This window comes from Tamandua tetradactyla, chromosome 5 (assembly GCF_023851605.1).
Source record: "Tamandua tetradactyla isolate mTamTet1 chromosome 5, mTamTet1.pri, whole genome shotgun sequence".
In the NCBI taxonomy this organism is placed as follows: Eukaryota; Metazoa; Chordata; class Mammalia; order Pilosa; family Myrmecophagidae; genus Tamandua; species Tamandua tetradactyla.
The window spans coordinates 5,636,704-5,661,341 of NC_135331.1; the positions used below are offsets into that span (position 1 = coordinate 5,636,704).

General features: G+C 42.1%; 1 pseudogene; it reads right to left on the bottom strand.

Moving 5' to 3' along the window:
- Positions 1–6,513: 6,513 nt before the first annotated feature.
- On the bottom strand, positions 6,514–9,141 carry LOC143682122 (transmembrane protein 132B pseudogene; annotated as a pseudogene).
- Between the last annotated feature and the right edge of the window lie 15,497 nt (positions 9,142–24,638).

Here is a 24,638-nt window from a genome sequence, read left to right on the forward strand (position 1 = left end):
ATTTACTTTGTTGCTCACATTGTTTGACCTTTGGCTGTCGGGAGCTTTCAGTTGGCCCCCGTGCTCCTTGGACATGCTCCCAGCAGTGCCTGTGCATGAGCATGTATGCATGTGTGCGTGCGCTGAGAACTTCCTTACTTTCCTTACTTGCACTACAAGATTTTCCAGTCTCACCTTGTCAGTTTACTACTCCGGTCCCAGCAAGGAGACGGTGCTGGGGACATTCAGTGCTCCTTTAGGGTCATTTTCATGCTGTCTCAGCCAACGAAACAAAAAAATGATGTGTTTATGCCAAGTCATCATGCAAATATTTCCAAATATAACCACACGTATCTCTGTTAAACTAAGCATGGGTCCACACTGTTAATCCATTGCCATGTGGCTCGTTCTAGCTTCTGCTCCTTGCTTATTGTGTAAATTTTACTCCAAGAGTGAGAATTCTGGCTTCCACCATCTGCCATCATTCATTTAATTGTTCCATTCCAGAATATATATGTAGCAGTATTAGAGTTGTTAATGCATGCTTCTGCAGGAAAGAACTTTATCAACTAGAGTACAGAGCTTATGTGCAGTTCCTCTGGCCTTTAACCAGACTCTACCCATTTTCAGAGTTACTCAGGTCAGCACTGTTTCCCACCATTGTCACTGAGCTTGATTCGTACATTTATAAGACAGTGAGATTATCTTGTCATAGTCTGCATTCCTTCCCAGCATCCCCCATCCTCCTAAATATTTATTTATTTATTTTTTTTTTTTTTTTTTTTTTTTTTTAAAGGAAAGACAGAGAGAAGGAAGGAAGGATAGAAGGAAGGAAGGAAGGAAGAAAGGGAAACATTTTTAAACATTTTCTTGTTTTATTGTATTCTGTTTCTCCGTTTTTGTTACATGGGCTGGGGCCGGGAATCGAACCGAGGTCCTCCGGCATAGCAGGCAAGCACTTTGCCCGCTGAGCCACCGCGGCCCGCCCCTAAATATTTATTTTTAAATTCACATACATTGAGGTTCCTTCTTTGTGCTGTAAAGTTTTATGGGTTTTGACAAATGCATAATGTCTGGTATCCACCATTATAGTATATCGTATGCAATATTTTTCCTGTCATTAAAACTCCATATTTCACTTATTCATCCCTTCCTTCTCCTCTCCAAACCTCTGCAATCACTGATCATTTTACCATCTCATAGTTTTGCATTTTCCAGAATGCCGTATAATAAGAATCATACAATACACATCCTTTTCATATTGGCTTCTTTCACTTAGCAGTGTGCATTAAAAATTTTCATACATCTTTTTGTGACTTAATAGCTCATTTCATTTTATCGCTGATTAATATTTCATTGTATTGATGATATCTTGATTGCTTTTAGTTTTGGGTGATAACAGATAAAGCTGATATAAATATTTGCATGCAGGTTTTTCTATAAACAAGAGTATTCCAATCAGTTGGGTAAATGTCTACAAGGGTGATTTTTTTAATCACATGTTTAACTTTGTTAGAGACTGCCAAACTTCCTTTTAAAGTTGTTGCATCACTTTGCATCCCCTCCAGAAAAGAGGAGAGTTCCTGTTACTCTGAATCCTTGACAGAATTTTGTATTGCCATGTTCTGGATTTTATCTTGTTTTTGTTTACAATTCTCTGATGACAAATGATAGTAAGCATATTTTCATATGCTGATTTTCCATCTGTATGTCTTTGGTGAGGAGTTAGTACAGAATTTTTGTGCAATTTTTAATTGGGTTGTTCTCTTATTGTTCAGATTTAAGTGTCCTCGACTATTTTGGATAAAAGTCCTTTATGACGTATGTGTTTTGCATATATTTTATCCAGGTCTGAGGCTTGTCTTTTAACAGTATATTTTGCAGAGCAGAGATTTTTAATTTAATAAAATGTACCAATTTTTCTTTGACAGACGGTGTTTTAGAAGTCCCATCTAAAAAACTAGTTAGCAAACCCAGGGTCACAGAGATTTTTCTCCTTTGTTTTTTTCTAGAAGTTTTAGAGAAGTGTGTTTAATACTAAATTCTGTGATCCACTTTGAATTAACTTTTGTGAAAGGTATAAGAGGTATGTCTAGATTCTTTTATTTTTTTTGCATGTGGATATACATTTCCAGCACCATTTGTTGAAGAGACTGTCTTTTCTCTATTGAATTGCTTTGTTCCTTTGTGAAAGATCAGTTGCCTGTATTTGTCTGGGTTTATTTCTGGGTTTTCTATTCTTTTCCATTATCTGCAACCCATGCTGCCCTGACTATAGTAGCTTTAGAGTAAATCCTCAAGTCAGGTAGTGTCAGTCCTCCAACTTTGTTCTTTTTCTTCAGTATTGTGTTGACTATTCTGTGTATTTCGCATTTCCATATAAATTTTGAAATCAGTTTATGGTTATCCATAATGTATGCTTCTGGTATTTTGATTGGGACTGCATTGAATTTATTTACCAAATTGGGAAGAACTGACATATTAACAATAATGAGTCTTCCAATCCATGTTGAATAATGTTTGAGTTCTTTCATCAGGGTTTTTAGGTTCCCACCCATAAATCCTGTATATATATTATTAGGTTTATAACTATTTTAGTTTTTTGGTACTATTATAAATGGTATTATGTTTGTTAATTTCAAATTTCAATTGTTTATTGCTAGAATACAGAAAGCAATCCTGCTATAATTACTTACTGGAGGTTTTAATAATGTTTAATATTGATTCTTTTGGATTGTCCATATAGATAATTATGTCATCTTTGAACAAAAGCAGTTATCAGTTACATTTCTTCTTTCCCAATCTGTCTGCCTTTTATTTCCTTTATTTTTTTGCATGCCCAAGGACTTCCAGAATAGTGTTGAATAGGAGTAATGAGTGGGACCTCCTTGCCTTTTAGGAGGAAGGCATCCTTTTTCTCATCACAGGGTATGATGTTAACTGTAGGGTTTTTGTAGATGTTCTTTGTCTATTTGAGGAAGTTTCCTTCTATTCTTAATTTGCTGAGAAAGTTCATCATTAATGCTTATTAAGTTTTGTTAAGTGCTTTTTCTGTATCAAAATTGATAAGGACATTTGGTTTTTTCTCCTTTAGTTTGTGGACATGGTGTCTATTAGGTTCATTGATTTTGAAATGTTGATGCGGCCTCATGTGCATGGGATGTCCTCACTTGGTTGTGGTGTAGTATTATTTGTATAAATTGTTGAATTTGATTTGCTAATATTTTGTTGAGGTTTTTTAAAAACTATGTTCATGAAAGATATTGCTCTGGACCAGTTCCATGTTTTTGGTATTAGAATAAAGCTGGCCTGATAGAATGAATTAAGAAGCGTTTTCTATTTTCTGGGAGAGACTATAGAGATTTGGTATCATTTTTTCCATAATTGTTTGGTTGAATTTGCCAGTGAAATTGTTAAGGCCTGATGATTCCAGTTTTGGAAAGGTATCGTTGATTCATTTCTTGAATAAATATAAGCCCATTCAAATAATCTCTTTCTCCTTGTGTGAGTTTTGTAGTTACTTGTCTTGAAGGAGTTGTCCTCTTTCATCCAAATGTAGCTCAATCAAAAAAAAAAAAAAACCTTGATGATTCAGAGAAATGAATTTCTAGATTTTTAAGATTTTACAGTTTATATCTTGTTGAATTTTTTTCTCCACTTCAATTTAGATATTACAGGGTGAATTGTTTGTTTGTTTAAAAGTAATTAGTTGGAAAACAAGCTGCCCAATTATCATGAAACAATTAGAGGAGATGAAAGTTCAGTGACATTCATTAGTTTGACTAGTATCCATGCCAAATCTAAGAATAGTTATGTTGTGCAGGTTTGAAACTATTATGTTCCCCAGAAAAGCCATGCTTTAATCCTGAGTCAGTCTTTTGGGGCCATACCTATTGTTAAACGTGGAAAACTTGAATGGAATTGTTTCCATAGAGATGTGACACAGCCAGTTGTGGATGTGGCCTTTTGATTGGATGGAGATGTTACTCCACCCATTCAAGGTAAGCCTTGATTAGTTTACTGGAGTCCTTTAAAAGGGAGACATTTTGGAGAAAGCTCAGAATCAACATGAGACCCAAATGTTAGGAGATGCAGAAAGAAAATGCCCCAGGGAAGCTGTTTGAAACCAGAAGCCAAAGGACTAGCAAACTTCACCTTGTGCCTTCCCAGCTGACAAGGTCTACTGGACCCATTGGCCTTTCTCAAGTCAAGGTGTCTTTATCTGGATGCCTTAGTTTGGATATTTTTAAGGCCCTAGAACTATAAACTTGTAATTTAATTTCCTTTTTAAAAGTCATTTCATTTCTGGTATTATGCATTCCAACACCATTAACAAATCAAACCCCAAGTCATCAGTGCTTCCCCTCTGAAATGCTTGTATTCTTGCCATATACTAAATTGAAGTTTTACAGTGCATATTATAAAAGTTGTATTTGACAGTGGACCTCCAACTCATGTTTTATTTTGAGCTAAGTTGTAGTGGAGCACACAAAGGTGACTGTAGTGACATATGTCTCTTTTGGCACAAAGACTTACCGCTACATGCTGCTTGCAGGAAGCTATCTTCCACTACGGTGCCGTTTACCACTCCAGTGTAAAACCTCCATTGCACGCAGTGCTCCCAAGCTTGCTTCCTATAACACATCAAGCAGTAATGAGTGCTTTGAATGCAGCTGTAAAGGCAGTCCTCATCACGAAGGAAATTTCCTTTGCTTCTCCATCAAAATGCACTCACAGCCCCACTCACAAAGCCTCTGCTAATGGGATGCGTATTGCTGGGCATGTGAGCAGCTCATCCCCTAATTCAATTTTGGTCCCTAGGTTTAAGAAATAAATTCCTATTATGCCTTGGCTAAATGTTGAGGATGCAAATAGAGAGAAAATGGAAAATGGCTTTTAGCAAGCATAGGCCTAATTTGAATAATTGTGTTCCAGCTACCACATGGACTTATCTGCTTGCACAGAATTCGGCTATGGGCTACCTGCCCGCCGAGCACTTTGGAAAGTGGTGGGCATTTCCTTTGTCTAACAGAGGAGTTCAGTAACTGGTTTTAGCAGCCATTCCATCTTTATAAAGAAAAATCTTCTCTCATCTTATTTTGGAAATCTTGCTTTTAAAAATACCGTTTTATATTATTCTTTCAACAGCAGTCTATATATGTATTTTTAATGCAAGAATGATTTCTTTCTCTCTTAACACATTCATTCTTTCAATCCCTGTGTTTTTTTGGCATCTGCCTCTTGAGTTTTAGAACAGTCGTTTATTTTTATAACTTTGCTCTGAGAATGCCCATTGTTTTCCTCTCTCAGCCTGTGACCTATGTGAATATTTTAACTTCATTGAGATCACCCTGTCAGTGTTTTCCTGGTAACTGAATGGGTGGATTTCCATTTTGCTAAGTTGAAACATCATTCTTATTTTTTCTTCCTCTTCATTTTTGTTTTGTGAAATGACAGGTTTACTCTGCAGCTGTTTCCTAGGGAATTATCTATTTGGTGCCTATTTTTATTTCAGTCCCCTCAGTAAAATAGGTTATTGATAAAATGTAGCTACTTTGAGACTCGTAGTAGCGTGTAGAAATGTGCTTCCCCATTTTCCCATGAATTTCCAGCTACCAACTTAACAAAAATAAACCTATTTTGATACGCAGATATTCCCCAATCTTTGCAAACTCCATGTAGAATATGCCATTTTCTCATTGCATATAAGTATTTTTAAGTAAGATCTCTCATGCAGAGCTGATATAGGAGACCTCAATTGAAAAAAAGAAAGCAAGAGAAAGCAAGGATAAACTTCTTGATTACTGTCACAAAATGGTGAAGTGCAGAAAAAGCTGAAATCCAATATGGATGATCCTTAGATGATATAATAATGGAAAATCCCAATGAATAAAATCCCTATGTAAATCAAACAAATCTTTAAAAATTTATCCTTGATGTGTGTCCAAAAGGTTTCCAGAAGCAAAACAAACAAGTGAGAAAAAAGAAAAGCAGAAACAAAACCATAAAAATAAATAAACCAAAGAGACAGCGAAAAAAAATCCTTCAAAGACAAGAAAACAAGTATTGGTGTGAACGGTGGTGTAAAAGCTATGAACAGTGCTTTTAACTAGTAAATATAGCTAAATTTATTTATTTTTCATGTAAGTCTTATTTTGGGCCAAGAGCAAGAAATGTTCATTGAGCCTTACAAATGTCTAGGAATAGAAAAATCAACTCAAAAATCCTTTCTAATACCCGACAGCTGTTTGTCATCAGATGACTAAGAAGGTCTTTAGTGGCAGCATTTATTATACCCGAGCTAGTAGTGTGCATTATATAAAACTCTTCTCCTAGTAAGGGATCAATATCTACAGATGCCTATGTTATCAGCACATCCGGGCTTATAACCTGTCTGTTTTAACTCTCCAAGACTGTGGTATCTGCTTAGAAAGGATTTTGCCATATGTCCATATATGGAGGTTTGTGATATCGTACCCTGAGGCTGCAGATCGAACTCACTGCTCCACCATTCAAAAAACAGAAGGCATAAAGGTGAATACGAACGTAGGAAAGTAGTTTACATCTGGTCCTGCAGTCTTTCCATGTAGTCTCTAAAGTCCTGGGAGTCCCCCAGCCCCATGTCCTGGCAGACCCACTTGATGTTGTCATCGCTGTCAAATAGGATGGAGTTGGTGTAGGGGCCGCCGTCCTCTGGCAGGATGGTGGTGTAGGAAGTAAACTTGACTCTCTTCCTCTTTGGGGCCGAAGGATTTATAGGGTCAGGCTTCATTTCTTTCTCATAGACATAGTCAGAAGGTCGGAGGAGTTGGCTGTGGAAAGTTTTCTGGGAGCTGCCGTTGAGAAGGAAGTTCCTCTCCTCGAACTGCAGCCCTCTGTCTATCATGGTCGTGCACTCCTCCGAAGGGAGGGTCATGTCAACGGGGTTCTCCAGAAGCTCCACCTCATTCCCCAGCCACACCCAGTCGTGGGAATGGGGGATGTTGCCTTGCTCGCTCACAACCAATCTTTTGTGTCTGTATTTCCAGGCAAACGCCACACAGTTGATCAAGAAGACCAGAATAGCCAGGCAGAAGACACAGAGCAGGGCGTACATGCCGATCTCCAAGTCAGTTAACCCCCTGGAGGTCACTGTCAGGTCACCAGGGTTATTGGGCTCTGGTAACTTCCCTCGAGTGGGGAAGCTTGTGAATGCATTTGGACCACCACTCTTGAGTAACTTCTTGTCCTTTCCTTCCATGGGGGACTGTGAGGTTGTGCTTTTGTTGGTACTTTCCTCTTGGCCAGTGGATGCACCATGTTGGAACCACTCCTGAACTGCCCTCTCCTGGTTTCCTTCACATTCTATGGAATTACTGAGGTGGCCTTTATATTCCCAAGTTATGTCATCAGTATCGTTGGTGACTCCTTGGTGCTCGTTCACATTTCGTTCGAACTTGAACTTGACACTTTCTTTACCCACAGCAAGAACACTCTTCCTCTTGGTCTTCTGACAAGCCTCACTGATCATGAGTTCTAGCTTAATCAAGGGCCCTTGCCCTTCGCCCTCTGCAACCACAACTGGCCATTTGGACTGAAGGTTTGGCTACCATTTCATCTAGTGTTGACACATTGTGATCATAAATGTCTAAGAGTGTCACCAAACCATCACTGAACGAAATGTAACAAAATGAAACTGAAGCCTCAGTAATGATCAGTGTCCTTCAAATTTGCAAAATTATATGTGTATAATTATAATTCCTACAAAATATAAAGTAGACAGATCCAGAAAAACAATGCTAATGCTTTGTGGCCTTAAACAGTCCTTGGCATGCATTGGCCTGTCACCAATAATGATATATTTCTCACTGATATAAAGAATAAATAATATATTTTAACAAATGAATTAAGGTATATATTAATTTATTTCATGTTACACAACATAATGTGACTTTGACCTATTTTGAGAGTTCAGGCAATGTATCAGCATCATTTTTAAGTGCAGCTAATCAGAGCACCCCTCAAGATAAAATCACTGAACCTCAATGCATTAGAAAGCCAATGCAGATAAAGCAACGCAATGCATGCTGGAAATATTTGAGGAAAAGATGTGTTATATTACTAGCATGCTCCAAACACATATTCCTACTAGTATATATTTTAAATGATATGCTAAAAGTTTAAAGATGTTGGAGAGTTTTAGAGTTGGCAATAGCTATAGTAAGTAGAGAGCAATTTGATCCCTGCTTAAAGTAGCTGAATTGGAATTTCTAAGTGTCAAAAACTGTCTGCTTTGATAAAAGTGAAAAAATATAATCCTTCTGTCATGGTCTAACAGTAGACTTTCAGTTGCACAGATAAACCAGCTGCAGAGCAAATGGCATATGGACGTGCGATAGTTTTATAAAAAGCATAGAAATAGAAAAGTTATCTATGTCATGGAATACTTCTTTCCGAGACAGGACTGACTAGATAGGAAGCAAAAAGAATCTTCAGGAACCACCATCCGACCTGCAGGTGCTCTGTGCTGACCCCCCTGTGGGATGTGAAAACTGAGGGACAGGTTTTCCCCATTCACTGACTCTCAGGAACCTCTGAGGATCACACCTCTTTTGGCACATGGGAGATATCCTAGAGCTCCCCGCCTGCTTTTGGAGGAGTTGCTGGGGAAGAGAGAAGCCAGCCACTAGCCACACCCCCAGATCTGTGGCCCCGTCATCCAGAAAATCACTGTCTTCTCAGTCCAGAAGGAGCTAGAGAGTGACAAGAAGACATCAGAAGCATAGAGAAGACATAGGACCCAAATATTCCAGTGCTAGGTATGTATCTGTGCTGGTTTGAAACTGCTATGTTCCCCAGAAAAGCCACACTCTTAATCCATCCTTGTGAGTGCAGACCCACTGTGAGTGGGACCTTTTTGGTTAGGTTGTTTCCATGGAGATGTGACCCACCAAGTTCAAAATGGTCTTAATCCTTTAATGGTGTCCTTTATGAGAGGATACAGAGAGCTCAGAGCTCAGAGACATTTGGAGATGGAGAAAGAAAATGCCCCAGGAGAAGCTAAGAGAAAAAGAAATGCCCAGAGACATTTTAAAGACAGCCATTGAAACTAAAAGCTGGGAGAGAAGGACCAGCAGACGTCACCATGTGCTTTCCCATGTCACAGAGGAACCCGGATACCATCGGGCTTTCTTCAGTGAAGGTATCCTTTTATTGATGCCTTAGTTTGGACATTTTTAGTTGCATTTATGATAAATTTGTAACCTAACCCCTTTGAAAAATTAAACCCATTTCTGGTATATTGCATCCCAGAAGCTTTAGCAAACCAAAACTATACCCAAGAGAAATGAATATATGCATCTACCCAAACACTTGTACATTGAAGTTCATAGCAACATTATTCATAATGGCCAAAGGTGGAAACAACCCAAATATCTACCAGCTCATGAATGAATAAACAAAATATGGTCTGGCCATTCAGTGGTGTGTTAAGTGGGTTCTCTAGAGAAACAGACAGCAGGAGAGATCTGTGAATATGAGATTTACAAAGGTGTCTCATGCAACTGTAGGAATGGAAGAGTCCAAAATGCAGAAGGCCGGCTGTGAAGCTGGTCGCTCTGATGAAGGGTCTGGACGAACTCCACATGAGAGGCTCACTGGCTGAAGAAACCATAAAAATTCTCTCTTCCCCCTTAAAAGCCTCCAGCTGATTGGATTATCTCATTGTGTGTGTGTGTGGCGGGGGGGATGCCTTAGTTGATCACAGATGTAATCAGCCACAGATTTCAACAACTGACTGGTGATTTAATAAACCAGCATCAAAATATCCTTGCAGCAATGGTCACGCTAGTGCTTGCTGACCAGACAGCTGGGCATAATCATTTGGTCAAGTTGACGCCAGAACCTAGCCATCACAGATGGAAGTGAAAGACCATGAAAGGAATGAAGTACTGACACATGCTGCAACATGGATGAGCTTTGAAAAAAATGATTGTCAATGAAAGAAGCCAGACACAAATACTGCGTCTTATATAATTCCATTAATATGAAAGCCAGGAATAGGGTAGTCTGTAGAGACAGAGAGTAGATCAGTTGTTGCTTAGGCAGGGTATAGGGTTCTCTCTGAGATGATGAAAATGTTTTACGATTGTGGTAATGTTTGCACATATCTGTGAATAGACTAAGCACTTCTGATTCACACTTTAAGTGGGCAAATCATATGATAAAGGAATTATATCTCAAACTTTTAAAAAGAAAATAAGCATGAAAATTCATTACTCTGTGCCACACAGTCTTAACAAAAACTACCCAAAGTGGAGATACACATTCAAGAAAATGGACCACTGTAACCTCATGTATATTTTTATTTTCATCTCAACTTCATCACAGACACTTAATACTTTTTAATTGATAGTTGTACCAAAATATTGCCCTAATTTATTCCTAAAAGAACACACTTACAGAAACGGTTACATAGTTGTTTAATTTCACCTGATGATTAAATGGTTTAGAAAAGGAACAACTGACTACATTTTCTTTCCTTTGATTTGAACTATGATGATCATACATACTTTAAAAAGGGTTTGAATTAATTTAGTGACAATAATTAAATTTTTCAAAAAGAATGTGCATCTTGGTGCTAGATAGTCAAAGAGCATGAAATTACATTAAAGAAAAACCTAAAAGAAATGTTTGGAGAATGATACACTTGTAATAGTCCTGTTTAAAGGATGGTGTTTACATCTCCTTTGCTTCATTTCCTTCCTGTTTGGTTTAGATGTTTATGGAATAATAATGGGTAGCCCTGAGGACATTTTTGAAGCTTGAAAGGGAATCTTAGTGTCCTAAAAGTGTCATCCTACCCAGTTAGACAACTATTTGCAGATTGGTTCTGGAGAAGATGCCTCACAAGCCTTGGATAAAACAGATGTTGGAAAAGAAGTTTAAACTGTGGACTAATACCTTACAGTTTTATGGAAAATATCTATTACACAATCTTCCTGATATTATCATATCAAAATTAGTCAGAAAAATATCTCCAGGAATAGTATAAGAATTGACAGAACATGAGACTATGAGGTGTGTTTACATTTTGTGCAAATCAGTGGATCTTTAAACTTTCAAAATGTTTGTGTGCACAGTCTATTATGTTGTGCAGAAAGTAGAGGGTCCTATTCAGAGAAAAATCTTGCTTTCATTTGGTGTAAACTAGCTTTTCTACATGAGGTCACCTCAACAACAGTTTCCTTGCACCACAATCCTGTGAAGTAGAAATGGCAGATGGCGTTACTCTCTTTTCACTATAAAGACTCAGAGAGGTTAATGGGATTTGCCTAAGTCGCCCAGCTGACAAATGACCTTGGAGTAACTTGAACCCCAGAAGCGTTTGAGTCCAAATCTCAAGTCTCTCGATGCTGGTGCAGGGTCATTTTATGTATCATTTCCTGAAAGCTGCCTTCCTAATGGAACCAGGAGATCCATGTGAGTCAATACAAACAAGCCAGAATGTGAATGTGTCTGAGTGTCATGGTCAAGTGCAACAGTGTCTGGTTATGCTGACACCTGCGTTCCAGGTCCTGAGCTCCTTTCGCAAATGCTTTCCCTATCCAGGGAGGCACAAGTAAAACCCCAGCACACAACATTGCTACTTTCTGTCCCCTGCTTCAGAGATCCACCTCTACTCAAACGCCAGCTGTGGAGGAAGCCTATCTATACTACCAGCAGAAGACACAGCCATTAGGAGACAGGAGGTGTATTTATTTCCTACTGCTGTTTAAACAAACCACCATGAATTTAGTGGATTTAATATCTTCAAGCAAAAATTGACCCTCTTACAGTTCTGAAGGTCAGAAGCTGGACATAGGTCTCCCTGGGCTGAAATCAAGGGGTTGGCAGGTTCTGCTCCTTTCCAGAAGCTCTAGGGTAAATGTGCTGTTTTGCTTTTCCCAGTTTCTACAGCATCTTTCTCTGACTCTCACCTGCCTGCCCCTTAATTCCAGGGCGACCCTGCTCTCTCTTTGCCATGTTACATCCTCACAGGTGGGCGGCTTCCTGTCCACCGTGAGCCAAGGGCTTTCTGAGCTCACCTTTCCCTGGGCCCAGAAATAGAAAGTCTGCATTGCAGAGAGGGAGCCACGTCAGAGGACTGAGGAAGGGTAGAAGGACAGGGAGGAGGAGTAAGGAGAGAGATTTCCCAAAATGTTGAAGTCCCCGAATCCAAGGGTGGCTTGTTCTCAAGGCCACCTCTGTCGTGAGCATTGTGAGGTCAGAAGTGCTGGGTTTTGCAGGAACTGGGGTTATTTCTCAGGGATTATCAGGTTCCCAGGAGGCAGGGCAGGGCAAGGGAGGGACTGGCCTGGCGTGTGAAGGCAAAACGAGTCTCAGTGGAGGCTTCTTCTTCTCCTAAGAGTAAGAGATAGACACTCCGTCCTCACTACAGATCCTGTAGAAAAGTGAAGATAAAAGAAGCAGATACTATTTTCCATCTTGATCATTGGAGTCAAGGCCAGAGGCAAAGCCTTGGGCAGAAAAGCATCCTGACGGGACCTCAGAGGGAATTCAAAGTTCATGGAACTCCTGATCCTGGAAGGAAGCCACAGCTTTTGGAAAGGAGATTTCCTAGGGACAGAAGCATGCGGGGCTCCGGATGTGCGCCTGAAGCAAACTCCTGGGGTGCAAACCCCAGCCCTCCTGTTACTACTTGTGGAATTCAGGCTGTGCACCTGAGCTCTCACTTTCTACCCTGCAAAATGGTGACAACGTCGGAAGGTAACGCACAGGACGATTGTAAAGGGGGAAATCAGTTAATTTATGCAAAATGTTGCTGAGAGCATTTGTATCTGGGCAGGCATATGTTCAAATAAAAAGTGTGAGTGTACTGGCCTACCTTTTTATTTTAATCTGGCTCACTGCCTAGCAGGGAGATGGACTGGGCAGCCATGGGCAGCCAGCAGGTGTCCTCACTGACATCAGGAGCTGTCAGAAGCCCCCCTCCTCTCAGTCACCTCCTCCTTATAGGGCAGGGTCGGCGCATTTGTGCACTTGTTTGCACTTTTATTCTACTGAAAAATCAGATACTCAGCCCCAGGCAGTTGTTGTTTCTCTCATCATGCCCAGAAATTCATGGCCTCTAAAGAATTGATTTCTTTAGCCAATAATTTCTAAAGCCAAGTGAGCAGCTACCTTGAAAATCACTAATCACTTATATTTTATGATGTTTCAGGAAGTTTTCTTTTTCTTTTCTTTTTTAACTCTGATGTGTTTACAGTATACCTCTGCCTAAAGGGCTCTGTGAACTGTTGTGGAAATACAGTTATAAAGGTGAATTGATGTTGCTGGAAAAATGTTTCTGAACAAGTTAGGAAGCTGGAAGTTACAAATGCACTACCCCAAGGTCCTCCAAAGCCGGGTAAACCGGGTGCTGCAGCTCAGCCTTCCTGTCCCAAGCTGGGAACTTTCCCAACCCCTCTCCCCAGGCATTAGGCTTTTGCTTTGTAGCAGGGAAGAGCCCAGGGTGGGCTGGGTCTGTGCCCCACCCACAGCTTCCTGTGACCTCAGCCCTGTCTCCACGTGAGCCCTGAGGCCTGGATTCCCTACCCCAGGTTCTCCTGCTCCCGGCTCAGACCTCCACAGGCTCTGCAAACGTGCACCACTGAGGGGGCATCTCTCGGGTGTCCTGCCTTACCCCCCAGCTTTTAAATGAGCACCAGCTGGAGGACAGTGAGAAAGAGATGGCAAATGCATGCAGAGTTCCTTTGTGTCTGGGCTCTGGGGTTCCCCCATGCCATGCTGCTGCACACTTAGCCTTTAACAATCCCCAAGATTCCTGTTGCTTTCTGCTTAGAAGCTGTGCTAACATCAGCTCCTCCTGGGGCTGTGACTGTGACAATTCCCCAGTTGTCTTGGGGAGCAAGGAGTCTGGAGGCAGGAGGTTCCCCCAGCTCAGCAGCCTGGTGATGGCACCCCTGTGACTTGGCTCCTTCTCTTGGCTTGCCTCCAGTCTCAGGATGGTTGCTTGTGATTTTTATGTTCATTGCCTTGTGGCTGCAAGATGCTGTCATGATTTCCTGGTGCTAATCCCAGCAGGAAGGGAGAGGCAGAGGGAGAAAGGGCTCTTCCCTACCAAGGTTCTCCTTATCTGGAAAGAAACTTTCCTGAAAGCCCCCAGATCCTCTGTCTCATCATCTAGAACTGGATCAGTGTCTATCCCTGGAGCAATGAAATGAGGGAGGTGATGCACAGTTGAAATCTGAGGTTGGGCAGGTTGTGTGCTCTGCCCACCGCTAAAGAAAACCAGCATTCTGTGTTGGAAGAAGTGAGATGGTAAAATAACGTTGTAACAGCCCACCCTACCAAGCTAAAGAAACAGAATTGCAGGCATGTTGCAGGCTATTGCCTGCCACTTCCTAACTGTGCTGGTTTGAAATGATGTATGACCCCTAGAAAAGCCATGTTTTAATCTAAATCCCAGTTCATAAATAATCCCAGTTCAGAATAATCCCTATTCGATACTGTATGTTTGAAACTGTAATCAGATCATTTCCCTGGAGATGTGATTTAATCAAGAGTGGTTGTTAAACTGGATTAGGTGACAGCATGTCTCCACCCATTTGGGTGGGTCTTGATAAATTTCTGGAGTCCTATAAAAGCAGAAACATTTTGGAGAAGAAAGAGATTCGGAAAGAGCAGAGAATGCTGCAGCACCACGAAGCATATAGTCCACAAGCCAGCGACCTTTGGAGATGAAGAAGGAAAATGCCTCCTGGGGAGCTTCATGAAACCGGACCCAGGAAAGAAAGCTAGCAGATGACGCCGTGTTCACCATGTGCCCTTCCAGCTGAGAGAGAAGCCCTGACCGTGTTCACCATGTGCCTTCTCACTTGAGAGAGAAACCCTGAACTTCATCGGCCTTCTTGAACCAAGGTATCTTTCCCTGGATGGATGCCTTTGATTGGACGTTTCTATAGACTTGCTTTAACTGGGACATTTTCTCATCCTTAGAACTGTAAACTAGCAACTTATTAAATTCCCCTTTTTAAAATCCATTCCATTTCTAGTATATTGCATTCTGGCAGCTAGCAAACTAAAACACTAACCTCATTGCTTCCTCTCGTCTCCTGAACAGCCAGTGCCATTGCCGCCATTGGGCTAAGTTTGTGGAATTGAGAAGAGCTTTTGAGTCAGAGGCGGTGGTGGATTCTCTGCAGAACTTCACGATCACCAAGTTATTCTTGGCCCGCCTGCCAATTCTGAACATCCTCGAGTGGGGTGCATTGAATAAATGTCCCCTCAGCTCAACCTCACCACCCTCCTGGGGGTGGCAATTTCTGCCCCATTTTGGAGGCTTCCAGCATGGAGTGGACAGTAAATCTAAGGCTGTGGGTTTTAGTCTCTGTTCTGTACTTTTTCTTTATCCCAGTCTGTTTTTCCATCTGAGTTTCATTTTGGTTGACTGTGATTGCTGTGTCTTCAAACTCATGAATCCTTGATTCGTAAGTGTCTCATCCAGTGCTGCTCTCAACCAGTATTTTCCCCTCAGAAATTGCAGTTTTTGTCTATAAAAGTTTGATGTGACGCTTGTTGTTTATATCTTCCATGTCCCTATTATTATGCTCAATCTTTAGCTTCATAAACATATGGGCTGTATTGAAAATAATTATTTTAATACCCTTGCATACTAATGTTATCATTTGTGTCATTTTTCTCAGCTAATTAATTAGTTTATTAAAATATTTACTATAAAGGTAATGCAAGCTAATTTTAAACTATTTAAACAATACAGAAGGGTATAATGTAACAAGTAAAAAATTTACCATCCTCATGCCTTTTCAAAGTCTATATTGTTTTGGGAGGTCTTTTAGACATTCTCCAAGCATGAGTAAGCATAATTATATGTATCCTTTAGAACAAAGGATTACACTATACATACTATTTTTCAACTTGTCCTACTCTACTCAGCTTATCTTGGCTCTCGTTTATTTGCAATATCCATAATCTGCATCATTTTCTATGCTATGTAGAACTTCACTGTAAAATTAGTTTTCTAGTTAAAGGTCAAGTGTAGGTGTTATCAACACTTTCAGCATTTGCCCATCCAAAGATGGACTAGAATCTTTTTATTAGTTTTAATTTGCTTTTCTTTTACTATAATTGAAGGTGAACATCTTCTCATGTTTCCTGGCCATTTGTATCTTTTTTTCCCCTAAAAATTACCTCTTCATGTTCCCCCTGCCCCATTTTTCTATTATATCATTCATCTTTTCCTTAACTTCTTTCCTTAGACTTTTAATTTTGAAATAACTTCAAACTTGCCAGACAGTTGGCAAAAATAATATAAAACTTGTACCAAGAACTCCAACATACCCTTCTCCCATACCCAGATCCCCCAATTCTAACATTATGTCTGTGTATCTTTCTATCTATCTGTTTTCTAAATATTTGACAATAGGTTATATGCTTCATGAAGCTTGAACACAATACTTCCATGTACATTTCCTAAGAACAAGGACATTTACTTATGAAACCACCGTAAGTCTTGAGCTTGAGTTATCAAGCTCAAGAAATTTAATATCTGTGTCATTTGGCCTGTCAATCACAAATTTTACCGTATCTTATCCTAGACATTTTTTAATTCCATAAATATTGTTAAACTTTGTTATAAGGCTTACTTAAGTTTCTTCTAAACAACATGACTCCTTCAATGCTTGCTTTTAAACTTGGCTAGTCAGGAGCCACACAACCTTTAGTTTAGGACTAATTTGTTCCCACTACTGAGGCAATAACTTTCTTACCACTCGCCGTAGTGCCCCAGCTGTTACAAGGTTTTCCACTGTAGTTTGTGGAGCACAGAGTAGTCCTGGCATCACTGGGTATTTTCTCCTCTGCTTGTTTTGGGTGACTTCCCCAGCCTTAGGTAATTTCTGTACACGCATGCACTGATGGCTACTGAGCTGAAGGCATGAAGGGACCTTCTTAGCTCTGCAGTGGGAACTCTAGCTGTCTTGGCCTCCTTGACCTTCCATCTCAATCTTCTCAACTCCAACAACTCTACCAAGCTCTGCTTGGATTCCCCTCTCTGTGCTGTCCTATAAATTCTCTCCAGGAAATAAGCTGAGGCTTTCATTGGGCTAACACCTTTGGCTTTCCTGGTCTCAGTATCCTGTGCTGATCAGTATCCTGTGCTGATCAGGATCCTGTGCTGCTGAATTTCCAATGTCTGAAAACATTGTTTCACACGTGTTGTTCATTCTAAATGGTTTCATGTTGGAGGTCACGTCAAGTCCCTTTTCAGTCCACCTTGGCCAGAAAAGAATGTGTCATTTGAGCTCTTTCCAATTTAGCATTTCCCCCCAGACTTTTGGAGATTAAAAAACACCACCAATACTTGTCAGCATAGGAAAGGACCCAAGCATTTCAGGTTCATCAACTGATCTCCCCAGAATGGATTAAGACTTATTTGCATGGTTAAAGCCCACCCACGGGGCCAGGCAGCTTCATGTAGCACTCGCCTCCCAGCTAACCCTGAACTTATTCATCCAAATGCTGACTTCTTGCCATTGACTCACATGCTGGAAACACGAGCTTAGCTGCTCAGGGTTTGTGCATAAATGAATCACAGGAGAAGCATGTTCTCTGAGAGGGAAAGAGGGAAAAAGAACTGCAGGTATCATGGCTTACAAACTTGTACTGAAAGGGGGATTTTAAGGAACCAAAGTGGAAACATTTGGCAGAGGCATGATGATGTTGACTGTATCCCAGAGAAGGTGGGTGTTCAAACTCAGGATCTAGTGAGCGTTTTAATAAGGAAACTAGCAATTGAGGCTTGAGCCAGGTACAAATATTGGTGATAAGTTGTATCTGAAATAATGCAAAATGAGTCACCAGCATACACTCCATCATCTGACTTTGAGTTCTTCCTGTCTTGGGAGATGTATTGATTTCAGGGTCAGTAAGAGGAAAGAAGACTCTCACTGCTGATCTAGTGCTTGACTAGAATTAGATTAGATTGGACTGGGTTTAACAGTGAGCAGGATGCGTTATTTCTGATCTTCTTCGCTCGCAGTCTGAATCTTGGTTCATGAGCGAACAGCCCAGGGCTCCGTTCCCCACCCCCTCCCCGCCTTTGATGCGGTTTCTCTGTCCGGCAGCACCTCCCCTGATGCGAGTGAGCAGCCCAGGCAGTGGCAGACTCACATCCTCTCAGGTCAGCATTGCCAGCAGTGAAAGAACCTTCTTTTTCCAAAGAATTTAAACCAGGTCCCAGCCTTGGCTTTGGATGGTGAAAGTGGGTCACATGGCCATCTCTGAGCTGAGCCCTGTGACCGTGTGCCAACTAGCCAGCCTGGGTCACAGGCCCACCCAGGCCCAGCCCTGCCCACATCCCACACACTGAGAGGGCCCAGGGGGTTCCCAGAGAACCTGGAGGGCTGGTATTAAAAAGGGGGAGTGGGCATAGGCGAAACATCAAATGAGCATGTCGCGTGTCCCCTCTGTAAAGAGACCAGATTATTTAGGAGGAGACCTGGCAGGGCAGGACAGCGAGCTCATCCTTCTCTGCACCCTGTACCAGGCATGGCTCCAGGTGCCACACCTCTGCCTGTCATGAATCCCACACCACACATTGCTGTCACTACCCTCGGTTACACAGGAGGAAACACACAGGTGGCACGGGGTAGAGCTTTTGAGCTCAGCCAGGTCTGGCTCCAGAGCCCAAGCTCTGGCACAGAAGGCCATGGTCCCACCCTGGCTGCTAACTCTGGGAACTTCAGCAACACGATCCCACTCTGAACCTCAGTCTCCTCTAAAGAGAGCACCGTGGCAATGCCCGGCCTACCTCACGGGAGGCTGAAGTAAAGTGCTAACACTCAGCCAGCCACATGCACACCTTGCCAGGCAATGCCCTGGCCCCATGGTCCAGGAATGAACTTGGCAGTGGATGCAAGAGCTCTTGGGGGAGTGCTAAGCGTGACAGCCATTCCCGGTGTATGACTCTCTTCCTTCTTCTCGGACAGCAGGCAGTGGGTTCTTTAGGCCTGAGTCTGCAAGGGTTAATTAATTAAGAGGGGAAGTGATTTGAAAACAGGAAGAAGCAGCCTTTCCTTCACTGCTCCAGTAGAGGTCATGCCTGAGTTGGGTTCAGCCTCCATGGGCTCCCTTCCTCAGCCTTACCAAGTGCTGTTAATCACAGCCATCAGGCTCTCAGATCCTCTCTCTTGACCCTTGTCCTAACTTACAGTGACACTTGGACTTTTTGAAGCAAGGCTGGCTAGTAACCATCTGATTTACATATTAAGAAGGGGCAGGCCGGCCTTTCCAGGCAGTTATTTCCATGGCTCCATCTCAAAACCTCACCTTTCCAGGAGAGTCTTCTTGCTGAAGTGGTTGCTTTTCCAAAGGAGAGAGCAAGTTCTGCTTAAAATGTGTGCAGGAAACTAAAGGTTTTCTGACTGAAAATTGGCCCAAGCTGACATACGGCAAAGTGATGCTTTGCTCTTCAAAAGTGAAGCTGCGGGTTCCTGACAGGTGGCCCGCTGTGGGCCTGGGTGCTGCCGCCCACCCCTACCCCTGGCACATTGCACTCTGCAGGTTTCAGTAGCATACAATCCTGCCTGTGCTCTGCCTGCTCACCTCGGGGCCTGGGTGCTTTTTGAGGTTGGTCTCCACTTAAAGAGGACGGAATAATGAACCACACCCCAAAAAAGGTCACATCCTAATCCAGCCACCTGTGGATATGTTAGTTCACATGGCAAGGGGGGATTAAAGTTGCAGAAGGAATTAAGGTTGCTAGTCAGCTGGCCTTGCAGTGGAGAGGGGATCCCAGATCACTCAGGTGGGCCCAACGTAAGGCCTTACGAGAAGAAGAGAGAGGACAGCCTGAGAAATCTAGGGCCCAAGCATGCTGGCCTTGGAGATGCAGGAAGGGCTCATGAGCTACGGAATCCAGATGACCCCTTGAAGCTTAAAGAGGCAAGGAAACGGATCCTCCCTTAGAGCTCTAGAAAGATGTGCAGCTTTGCCGACACCTTGATTTCAGCCCCAGGGGGCCCAAATCAGACTTCTGCCTTTAGAACTAGAAGATATAAATTGGTGGTTTTTGGCACTTTGGTACAGCAGTAACAGGTAACTAGTGGTCTGCTTTTCTCAGAGCCTCCATTTAGATTTAAATGTGAAAATTCTTGAACACTCAAATTCCCTCTCGTTATCACCGTCCACTGACTTTCTCCCTGGACTATCATTTCTACTGTTTCTTCTCCAAAATCAGTATTTTAACTTCGCAATCGAAATGTCATTCCATTCTCTTTAAAGTTATTGATGACTCAGTCCCAGCATGCTGTGGCCCGAGGGCCACGTCTGGCAAGCAGCCTGCCTTGGTGCAGTGTGTGGCACAGAGGGCAGCTGCAGGCCCTGGAGCAGGGTAGATGTTCAACCCATGGATCCCCCAGCAACCATCTGGGTGCCCTTAGCCCGTGATCCCTGAGCCTTGGCGTCTTCATCTGTGACGTGGGAGTCTGAGCCATAGAGCTGCTGTAACAATTAGGTAGGACCTAGATGGAAGACGCTGGGCTCAGTGTCTAGCACAAGTTAACTATACAATAAATGTGAACCTTCATCATCATCATCAACGTCAGAGCTACTATATGAAAACAGATCCAAAGAATAATTTAGATGAAGTAAACCTTTTGAAATTTTAGATGTGTTGAAGCATACTTGTGCCAGAAGATGATACTACCCAGGATGGGAGAGGGGAGAAGCTTTGGAGTCAGATGGAGTTGGGTTCTAATTCTGGGTTGTAAATCCAATCATTTAAGGAAACCTCTTTTTGTAACTGCTGCACACTCACCTGGGGCTTTCAAAGTCAGGGATTGTCTCCAGACGTTGCCTCAGCTGCTGTTTATTGACCAGCTCTCCCCCCTATTTCTAGGCAAGCAGTAGAAAACTTTAGATCCTCTCTTAGAGCACCTCCACTGGAAGGCACAGTGCCTTCCATGACCCCTTGGAGGCCAAGTTTGGAAACAAGATGCTTCCCTGAGGCATTAAAATGTTAATCCTCTTTTATTAGCCCTGAAGCGTCTCATTATTGCCTAGAACAGTTGATCACAGAGGCTGAGAAACTTAATTATTGCAGAAATAAATTGTCAGGCAGTTTCTTCAAGGTGAACAGGAGTATACTTTTCCTCTCGCTAAGAATGAAAGGGTATGTCCCTCGCTGCTGGTGCACACCTGGCTTCCGGGAGTCTGGAAGCCACATGCATTGATAAACAATCCATTTACTAATGTGTAGAAACCTGAGACCATCACTTAGGTGGAAATATATATATATGCTTATATATTACATTATAACCACACTGTAGAAATCAAATTTTTTTCTTTCTTCCTGTGAAGACAGAAAGAAACCTGGCAAGTAGAAGAAATCATGTCTTCCAGGTGATGTAGTTGGAAAAAAAATAGCGTTTTGCAAATTCAGAAATACCTCATTGTCACCTGATTCCTCCAATGGGGAAATAGGGGGAGGGATGCTTTGCTACAATCCTAGGAACAGCCCCATATCCTGCATGACCGTCCTGCAAGGCAATTCAATAATGCCCATTCCAGGAACTGGCTCAGGGCCAGTAACTGTGGTTGAAACCCTGGCCTCACCACACATGAACTGTGACCTTGAACACATTAGTTAACTTCTCTGACCTTCTGTTCCCTCTTCCATAAAATTTATAAGAAATAGTATTACCTACCTTGAAAGTTTGTGTGGCTTAAATGAGTCAGTGCATCTTGTGTGGCACAGAATAAATACTCAAAAATACTGGTTATTCAATAGTATTTTAGTTTACTAATGCTGCCGGAATGCAATATACCAGAAATGGGTTGACTTTTAGAAAAATGTCCAAATTAAGGCATCCAGGGAACTTGACTTAAGAAAGGTTGATGGCATCTGGAACACCTCTGTCGGCTAGAAAGGCATATGGCTGGTGTCTGCTGGTCCTCTGGCTTCTGGCTCCAAACAGCTTCTGCAGGGGCGTTGTCCTCTGCGTTTCCAAATATGTGTGTCTCTGTCGGCTCCAAAGCAACTGCATTTCCTCCAAAATGTGTCCCCTTCTAAAGGATTCCAATAAACAAATGAAGATCCACCTTGAATGGGCAGAGTCACAGCTCCGTCTGATCAAAAGGCCACACCCACAATTGAGTGGGTCAGTCTCCATGGAAACAGTTGAATCAGATGTTCTTCTCTAAGCGATACTAAGTCAGGATTAGAAGAACAAGGTTTTTCTGGGGTACATAACAGTTTCAAACCAGCACAAATAGCATTAGCTAGATTCCAGTCTCCTATAGGTAGGAGCCATATGGATTCCATCCTGGCAGTTCCCAAGGTCTTTGTGCATTGCCCTGCACAATGGAGATGATCAGTATGTGCTTTTGGAATAAAAGCTTTCCATGAAATCAAAATAAGACTTGGATCACAAACCCTAAGAGCTCAAGTCCAAATGTCAAACCAGTCAAATCCTTCCAACAAAGATGTTCCAAAATGCCAATCCATATCTCTTTGAAGATTTCCTATGGTTTGGAATTCACTGGGAACATTCTAGCAAATGTGCCCACTCACATGGCAGCTCATTGCACCTTTGGAGAGCTCTAATATTTGTCATTGAATGAATATTTATTGACTATTCTATGTGTAACTCATCGTTCTAAGCAATGATAAATGTTCTAAGACGTGGTCCTTGAATGATGAAGGTTATTTTCATGTGGGAATAAAAACTGTATGGGCATAGCCATGTATACATGTATATGTGACATTGATTGCCATATACTAAGTCAAGTAGTCTGTGGCCCCTTTTATAAGTATCATCTTATTTTATCTTTTCCAGACTTTACAGGAAATTTTATCATATACACTTTAACAGATGACCATTCAGTTCTATGGGCTGAGGAATAAAAGGAGAGAGAGCTCTAATTTATTCTCTGACTCCTCCAAGGACTCTGGAAACTAGATCTTGGCCTATACTGGCCCCCAGGGAATTTGATCACAGCCCAAAGGCAAGAAAAGTTTTTTAAAAAATTAATTCTTGGTACTTTGAGTTCTTAAAAGTCCAGCTTCTGGTGATCTAATTAATATTTAAAGGGATTTTTCAGAATTATTTTGAAAATTAGGAGGTTTTGCCTAATAAACCAACTTTTCCTATAATCCCACTTTTCTGTTATCATCACTAGTTTATAGAGAAGGGAAATGACACTCATTGAGGTTGCTTAAAAAACTGAAAAGTGGTAGGGTGAGAGGTTTCAAAATGGTGGGGCTAAGATGAAAAGAAGATAAGCCTAAACTCTGGACTAAAAGTTAGTTGTAAATTTGAGCTACACACAGGCCTTGCATACTTTTTCTTTATGCTGATATAAAACTTGTTCCCTCTGACTACTGCAGCAAATGTTAACAAAGGGTAAATCTACTCCATCTTCCACATGTTGGATCTTCTATTGCACACAATAAGCCATTACGCCTTCCCCTCTCCCTGCCCTGGGCCTTTTTTTCTCCAAACACACTTGATGCTTTTAATCATATAATCATCTCTCCTGATTTGGTTTCCAGGGCCCTTGACCCCATGGAATACCTAAGTACAAACACATTTGAGTATGCCAGGTTCGTCAGCTCTTGTTTTCCCTCCAGCCTTACAAACTCAAAACCATATAGGGTTAGGCAGGTTAGTTGGCAAAGTGTTTTGGGTGGTATATTTTTGATAGGACAAAATAGAACATTTTGTCTATTTGATATTTGATGATTTATGTGCAAATTATATATGAGTATTTTTTTGGTGGGGGGAGGTGCATGGTCCAGGAATCGAACCCAGACCTCCCACATGGAAGGTGAGCATTCTGCCACTGAACCACCCACACACCCTGTGTATGAGTACTTTCTGTTGGCACAAATAATGAAGTTCTCTCTTGCCACTCATCACTCTGATTCTTCTCTTTGTTGGCATTTGATGGAGACCAGGAATTGAGAGGTAGTTACCTCACGTTCCTTTGAACTCTATAAATAGAAAACCAACACCATTAATATGGAAACCGGCGGCAACCCCCCAAGAGGAACGGGGACTGGGGCGAACTGGAGAGGTGAACCCATATCTTATCTCAAGGGACTGCTACTGTTCAGTACCATCTGATTTGACAGAGAAGAATTGGCAACTTGTCAGGAGAAACTAGAATGTGTAAATGCTGGCTGCTAGTTTTCTTAAAAGAAAACGAAACATTTTGCAGATGTATTAAAACTCCATCGGCCACTCTTGTTCCTGGCCCCGCTGTAGCCCTGCTCTCTGGGACTGTGGATTTCCGCATGTCTTCTGCCCGTCTCCTCTCTTAGACCCGGATTCCCGGTTCTCCCACTTGTGGCTGCCTCCTCCTGATGTGTGGAGCTGGGAACAGTGGAGCCCCAGTCTCAGTGTCCTGGCCGCTGGTGCCACCCATCCCAGGAACTGGTGCCCCATTTGGGCTCATTTCTCCACGTTCTGGCTCATCCTATCTGGCACCTGCGCCATCTTTCTGGATCACCTTATTTTGGGGGTGAGAGTCAGCAGGGCGCACGGTGGGGCGTTGTTCACCATCACCGTGGAAACCCTGAGTGAGGCTGGAGTGGGGCTTGCAAGGGGCAGGGCTGGTCCGTGCCTGGGGTGGAAACTCCCAGCCCACTGGGCTCC